The sequence below is a fragment of the Myotis davidii genome, unplaced genomic scaffold (genome assembly GCF_000327345.1).
Source record: "Myotis davidii unplaced genomic scaffold, ASM32734v1 scaffold327, whole genome shotgun sequence".
Lineage (NCBI taxonomy): Eukaryota > Metazoa > Chordata > Mammalia > Chiroptera > Vespertilionidae > Myotis > Myotis davidii.
In genome coordinates this window covers 503,064-510,959 of record NW_006298628.1, presented here as the reverse complement: position 1 = coordinate 510,959, position 7,896 = coordinate 503,064, and positions in this window count along the sequence as shown.

Here is a 7,896-nt window from a genome sequence, read left to right as displayed (position 1 = left end):
AGACGGCAGGGGGTCGGGTGAGGGACAGAGGGTCTCTGCACAGCTCCCCGAAATGGGAACTCAGATCCGACGGGCCTTCCGCAAGCTGGAGGCGCTCCAGGAGCCGAGGGGCTCAGACCGAAGAGAGAGGGAGAGACTGGTAGGGGAGGAGGAGGATGGGGAAGAGAAACCCACTTATTCCTCCCAACAAGAAACCAACAGGCCTGGGACGCGTTTCCCCAACCAGCAGGGAGTGTGAGTGTGAGTGTGAGTGGGAGAGTGAGTGTGAGTGTGAGTGTGAGTGTGAGTGTGTATGTTGGGGGGCGGGGGGAGGTCGATGCCCCTCGCTGAGGGGTGCACCTAGACAGGCTGGAGAAGGGCTTGAATGGAGGGGCAGTGGGCTCTCCGCGTTGGGGGACCTTGATGTGTCCTACTCCGCTGCAGCCCACACCTGTCCTGTCCCTAAGGTGAGTGTGAGTGTGAGTGTGAGTGTGAGTGTGTATGTTGGGGGGCGGGGGGAGGTCGATGCCCCTCGCTGAGGGGTGCACCTAGACAGGCTGGAGAAGGACTTGGATGGAGGGGCGTTGGGGGACCCTTGATGTGTCCTACTCCGCTGCAGCCCACACCTGTCCTGTCCCTAAGAGCCTGCCTAGGCTCAGGGTGAGGGCACCCAAGGTCTCTAACCAAGGGCTCTTACCCCGGACCCAGGCTCTGCTCTCAAGGTTAAGAGTGGCAGGAAAGGAATGGCTCTGCATGTCTAGGGTCCTGAAGCTTGGAGGGATGGGGGAACTGCTGGCTTTCCTCTGCGGGTCCTGGGAGCTGGTCTGCGTTCATGTCACCAGACCCACCCAACCCCTTAGTCTCTGAATCAGAAGAATGGGGCAGGACAGCATGGGGGAGAGGGGTGGTTCCTGTGTGTGTGTATGTGTGTGTGTGTGTGTGTGTGTGTGTGCAGCTGGGAACCTGAAATTTGCAAGGCTGAGGGTGGGGAAGGGCTGGGTGGGGAGGTGGGTTCTCTGCATGTCTGTGCCCTGGAGCTTGGCAAGCAGGGGATTTGGGCACCTGGCAGGAGGAAACTGAGCTCGGGCCTGGGTCTAGGCGTGGTTCTGCGCCACTTCTGCATCTGGCTACCAGAGTTCCCTTCTGAAAGCTGACCATGGCCGCCCCCCCGCCCCCCCCCTCGGTAGTTCAAATGCTCTTCCTAGTTCCCGTGGCCCACCTTCCTGAGTCCTCATCCTGTTACTAAATATCCTTTCTCCGCCCTCACCTGGCAGAATCCTACCTTGCTGTGCTGGCGCTGCTTCTCATGGAGTGTGGGCAATCTGCCTCGTTTGCTCCTTAGAAGCCAGTGTCTTCTCTGTGCCCCGTTAGGCCTGGACTGGTGGTGGCAGAACCGTGGGCTGATCCTCCTCTGTCCTTTCACATAGCCAGAGCCTGGTACCTGCATGGCCCAGGGTTGGCTGATGATCAGCAAAAAGCTATTTGAGGAGGTGGATGTGGGGCCCCCCACTGAGCAGGCATTTTTTTTTTTTTCCCCCTCCTGATTGTCTATCCAGCATCCTTTCCAAACTCCTTCCCTGAGTCCCTAGTCCAGGGGTGGGCAAACTTTTTGACTCGAGGGCCACAATGGGTTCTTAAACTGGACCAGAGGGCTGGAACAAAAGCATGGATGGAGTGTTTGTGTGAACTAATATAAATTCAAAGTAAACATCATTACATAAAAGGGTATGGTCTTTTTTTTTTGTTTTATTCATTTCAAACGGGGCCGGATCCGGCCCGCGGGCCATAGTTTGCCCACAGCTGCCCTAGCCCATGCCTTAGTCTCCCCTTCCTCAAGGAAGAGTACCAGAAGATTCTGAAAGTTTGGGGACCCCCCCCCAGATGGATATGGCCAGAATCACTGAAATCCCTCCTCCCCAAACCCCATTTCCCCCGGGCCTTCCTCTTTCAGGGCTGCCTAACACCCACACACCCACCCAAACCGTCCCTCTGTCCAGGAAAGGGGGACTGGATTTATTCTCAATTCGGGCTAACTCTTGGTTGGGAGTTCCAGGCTCTTCGAAGATGCTGGAGTGTGGGAGCAGTTGCAGTGTTTTGTGTGTGTCTGTCAGGCGGAAGGGTTCTGACCACACAGCCAGACTGGGAGCCAAATAGCCTGGGTTTCTGTCTAACTCTGGCGCCACGGGGCAGGGTGACCTTGGGCTGCCTCCCTCATGTTCCCTGTCTTCCACCAGCAATGTGGCCCCTGGCCCATCCCTCGCCTTCTCACTTTCTGCCAGTCCTGCCGGGCAGATCCAGAACCCCACTCCCTTTCAGGGGCCAGCTCAGCCTGTGGGGTGACAGCCCCTAACCTGCTTCCCAGTCTCCAGGCTTCCACCAGATGACATCTGAGAAAGCCACTTTCCTGTGTCTGGTCTTTGAGGATGCTCTCTGCTCCATATCCAGTTTGAATAGGAGTTTAGGGGGCTAGGGTGGTAGTTAAACCTGTTGGAGAGCTGATTATGCCAGCCCCCTCTTCAATAACCTTCACTGGCTCCCCACTGCCTATAGGAGACAGATACACTCCTTGCCCCCGTCCCCCCAGCATCCAAGGCCTTTATGATTTTGTATCCAGCTACCTCGTCACTTCCGTGGTACTGCCCTCCCTCTGTCCTCCATGCATCTTATGCGAGAGCACTCTTCTCACCTTCCTGTCTTTCTGCTTTTGCATCACCAGACCCTCCATCTGGAATACCCTGCCTCCAGAAAGTCTTACCTAGCCTTCAAAGCCCAACTCGAACATCATCTCCTCCAGGGAGTCTGCCTGGATTACTCCTTAGCTTCTCACCAGCAGGCCCCATCCCTCTAACAGAAGTAATTGACCTCTTTCCAGTGCTGCTTTGGCCCTTCATGCTGCCTTTGCAGCACTCCTCACGGGCTGCAGTGCCTGTGTGTGAAGGGTGTGTGGCCATATTTCTACAAGATCCTCACAAACTTGCATTGAGGGGCAGGAGTCATGTCCTCTTGGTTTTTGCCTCACTCTCCAGGGTTTGACACATAGTCGATGCTAAGAAATAATGAAAGGGGTGGGAAGACAACTCTATATATTGGGGGGCCCTCCCAGTGTCCATTGAAAAGGGCGTTCTGGGGTGTGGGGCAGAAGAGGGGAGAGGGAGGAGGCAGGCAGAGACACCAGGAAGAGAGCAATGAGATGGGATGGGGCAGGGCCATGCCACGCCCCTTGAGTGGCCCATACAGGATACACGTCTCCAGGGTGACATGTTATAACACAGCTAGCTCCATAGGCTATGAAGGTAGTGTCCCACGGGGCTCTGAATACATGATCGCCAACGCACGCGTCCTCACCTTGGTGCTCACCAGCCTGGCAAGCTTGAGTTTCTCCTCCACGTTGTGTCTATGCGTTGCCTGTCCCCCTGATTCCCTAAGCGCTGGGCTCCTTGGAGATGCAGGAGGGACACACAGCAGGAGGAACGGATCAGCACCGGGTCGTGGACAGCTCTCTCACAGCTGGAGTGAGGAATGATGCTTGCCCCCACGCCCGCCCCCACTCCCAGCACACACACACCCATCTTCTTTCTGGCCACACACAGCCCTTCGCCACAACACAGCTTTGTAATGTTTCAGACCAGTAGGTGGGGATGTGCTATAAACTTGGTGCTTGGCTGGAGGAGGTACGGCCACTCTGGAATAGCAGGGCGGGCATCTTCTCAGCCCTAACTGGGGGCCTGTCTGGAACCGATAGACCCCAGGCCTGAGATTGGTAACGAGTGCTCGTGATGCTGCAGGAACTGAGACCCCGACAGGCACCAGCTCCAACCAGCAGGGTCTGCCCACCCACCGAGGACAGGGTATGTGTGTCGGGGGGAGGATCTTGCTTTGTTGTCCTATGTATAATGATGTCCGTCCACAAGGCTGCAACGGAACGAGGTCCACCCTCGTGTAGATGAGGAAATGGGCACTCGAGAGTGGACGTGGGGGCGGGGGGGACTGGCTGACGTCATCCTGCCACTTGGTTCTGGAATTAGGACCAGTACCAGAGCCCAAAGGGGGTTCCTGATGGACTGAGGGTTTGCTCTGGGCCCCTCAACAGAGATTCCACCACCTCTGTTATTCCCTCTCTCTGAAACTTCGTGCCAAGATGTGCTCCGGCCTCAATCTCGTCTCAGGTCCAGGCAAGGAAGATTATCAGTCACCAGTAGCTTCAACAAGCCTTGCCAGGCACTTGCCAAGCGGGGACGTGGAGGGGTTCGGGAACAGATCTTCAGCTCCCTTATGTGAGCTTGAAGTCCAGTTGAGGGGATGAGAAAAAGTCCTCGATTCTGAAATTCAAGGCAGTTTGAAATCGGGAGTCCCCAGGATACAAGACACAGGGGTTCAAATCCTGACCTTGTCAACTTGCTGTGCAGTCCCAGGAGTGTCGCCTCCCTCTCCGAGTCTTTTCCTCCTCTGCCAGTGAGAGGATGATGCCCACTGGCCTCCTACCAACTCCCTTGTTCAGTGATAGTGTCCTCAGCTTTAAGGGGAAGCCTCTCATCACCTCCTTTGTTTGTCTGCCTACGCCCATGCCCCCTCCACTGATGCGCACAGCAGACGCTAACAAGCGGAGACTATGCTTCCTCCCCATTCCCTCCCCAGGGCCTTCCTTACTTCTTCTCTGCCAGTGCGCAGTACAGACTGTTGGTAAGAGATTAATGAATCAGTTGTGTGTGCTTTCTTAAAGAAAATAAATTTCTTTTTCTATTTTTCTTCTTTGTGTTTGTAAATGAAAAGTGGGCCTCCTTATCATCAATTCGGCTGGCTGTGCCATACTCCGGCGGTCCCCAGGGATGAGGCAGTGTATCAGGGAGTACCACTCTGCTAGCTACGGTACCCGTCTCTGGAGGACAAATAGACGGGGGTGGGGGAGGTGGGTACTGAGACAGGTGAGGCCGGGCAGTAACAGAGGGGACAAGCTCCTCTAGGGACACAGGCTGAGAGGCCAGAAGTCATGTCTCCTTTCCTGTTTGCCCCTTTCAGCTCCTCTTCCTCTTGCATCACTTCCCAACACACACACACACACACACACACACACACACACACACACACACCTTCGCCCCAGGCCTGCTGGCTGACAGACAGCCCAGCAGGATGAAGTGGAAAATGGAAGCAATTACCTGGATTATTCAATGTTTGTTGCATGAATGAATGAATGCAAGAATGACTAATTCAGTGCAAAAATGAAAAAAGGGTAGAATACGTAATTGAAGAAAATCCCTTTTGCCTGAATTATTACCTAGATAATTGTCTGCCTTTGAAAAGTTCTGCTTTTTATCAAACTCGAAATCTTCCTGCCGCATTGTCACTCACACCTTTTTGACCCATGAGGATGGCCAACTGATCACTCCCTTCTCTTGAATGGTTTTTCCCGTTCAGTTCAAAACAGAGACCGTAGCAGGTTGCGTGCTTTCCGGCGGGATCTCTCAGCTTATCTCCGTTTCCTCCGCCCGTCCCTCAGAGCTGGGAGAGCAATAGGCCAAGGTCACCTGGATAAATGCGCTGCCACTCACCATGGTCCCGGTTCTCAGAGGCATCTCCATCCGAGAATCCAGGTCTGCACAGCATCAGACCCCATAGGGCAGACCCCTGGCCCTGAGAGAGAACAGGCAGCCAGGACACCCTCCCCTGAACTCCTTCCCGGAAACACATTTCAGAGGTGGCCGGCCCTTAAACAGATTCAGCCACAGTTACACTGAGTGACATTCTCTGCTTTTCTGAGGGAGAAGGGGTAATATGGTTTCTGCCCCCAGGGAGTGCCCAGAATGCAGAGACGCAGAATGTCATCTTCAGAGAGGCCCCAGTCTGACTAAGGAGGCACAGCCTCAGTTCTCACCACAGCTGACCGTCTTTGTCCAGAAGGTATAGGACCCCACCTTGCAGGCCTCCCCCCACCCCTGCTTCCTCCAGCCCCCAGGGCTGTTGGAGAGCCTGGCTTTGGCCAGAAGTGCGTGTATTTTTGATGGCTTGGTACAGATAATGCTGCAGACTTGTCGCGGCAGGAGACGGTGTCGGTGGGAGCTAAGGGCGCAGGCGCAGGCGCACGCTCACAGGCACACCCACACAGTGTGGGCACACGCTGATATGACTTGCTTGAGCGTTCTAACAGTTCTTTGGGGTTCAGATCCACGACCACATTTGTTTCTCACAGCAGCCACTCGTCAGTGATGGTGAACCTTTAGAGCTCGGCGTGTCAGCATTTTGAAAAACCCTAACTTAAATCTGCTGCCGTGTCACATATAGAAATTTTTTGATATTTGCAACCATAGTAAAACAAAGACTTATATGTTTGATATTTATTTATATATTTAAATGCCATTTAACAAAGTAAAATCAACCAAAAAATGAGTTCGCGTGTCATCTCTGACACGCGTGTCATAGGTTCGCCATCACTGCACTAGGTGAAGGCAGCGATTGTGATCCCATTTTACAGAAGGCAAAGCTGAGGCACAGCACAGTTCTGGCTGTACCAGCTGTTGAAGTCAGGTTTTCTGACCCTACCTTGTACTCCTTCTCTGCCTCGCACACAAGGACTAGCACAGACTTGGACAGACAGACACACAGACCCATACACCTAAGCGAAGCCCCCCATCTGACCTCATGATCTATCCAGTCTGTCTCGAGCCCCTCTCCCCCTTGCTCTCTAGCTTCTTCCAGCGCCGTGAACACGTCATGCTCTTTTCCATGTCAGAACCTCTGCTCATGATGTTCCCTCTGACCGTAACACTCTTCCACCCCCGTGGCCTACGCAGCCTTCAGGCCGGAGGGCATCCACATTTCCTCCTGGAAGCCCACCCTGATTCTCAGATGAACCAACTACCCCTTGCAGCTCACTGGTGATTTGCCCTGTTTGTAACTGCGCTGTCTGACCTCTCTGCTGGCTGTTGGCTCACATGGACCTGGGGGGTGTGAGACTCTGCCCGGCCCCTGGGGTGTCTGGAATAAAGTGGGCGCTTAATGCTGTGTCAGATGGTAAATGTGCGCATGCGCACGTACTGTTCACCTTCCCTGTCACTCAACAAGTGTTCAGTTGGCGCTTACTATGGGCCAGGCCCTGGTCCTAATTCGTGAGAACCACAAAATCCCTGCTCTCATGAGCCTGTGTTCCTGTGGGGTGGGGGAGAGCAGACAGTAAATAATAAATATATTCCATAAGTCAGTGATATAATATGTAAGAAGGCAAAAAGTACTAAGGAAAATAAGAAAAAAAAAGTGAGGTGAGAGAGAGAGAGAGAGAGAGAGAGAGATGGGTGGGGTTATGCAGTATTAAAATGAATGTTCAGTTAAAAAGTGTCATTAAGCAGGCTCGAAGGAGGGGAGGGAACAAGCGAAGTGAATACCCGTATATTACAGAGGGACCAGCCCTGGGCAGGAGTGGGCTTAACATTTGGAGGTGCAGCAAGGAGGCGAGAGGAGCTGGAGCACAGGGTGGGCGGGAGGATCAGGGGAGTTGGGGTGGGGGAGGGAGGCCCTGGTAAGACATTGACTTGAGGGCTGATGCAATGGGGAGCCATAGCAGGGTTTGAAGTAGGAGGGACCTGAGCTGGCCCGCAGCTGCAGGCTTGCAGAGCTGCAGAGCTGCAGAGCCCACAGGGATGGGACTGGCCCCCAGTGCCACAGGGAGGGACCGCTGTCTGCTCTCCTTAGCTCCTTGCTCCTCACAGTCCTGGCTGTGGCTGCCTTTCCCGCCACCCCATGGCCACCCATTGCAGGCAGGGTCGGGGTGCACAGGAAGCAGACTGCAGCAGAGGCCACCCAAGGACTGGCAAGGTGGGTTCCAGACCTGCCCTGCAGAACTCGCTGGGTGGCCGCCCAGGTGCCTTCCGTGGGCGGGGCCTCCTGTCTGTGAAATGGGGCTGCAGCACCAGGTGCTCGCCACTTCTT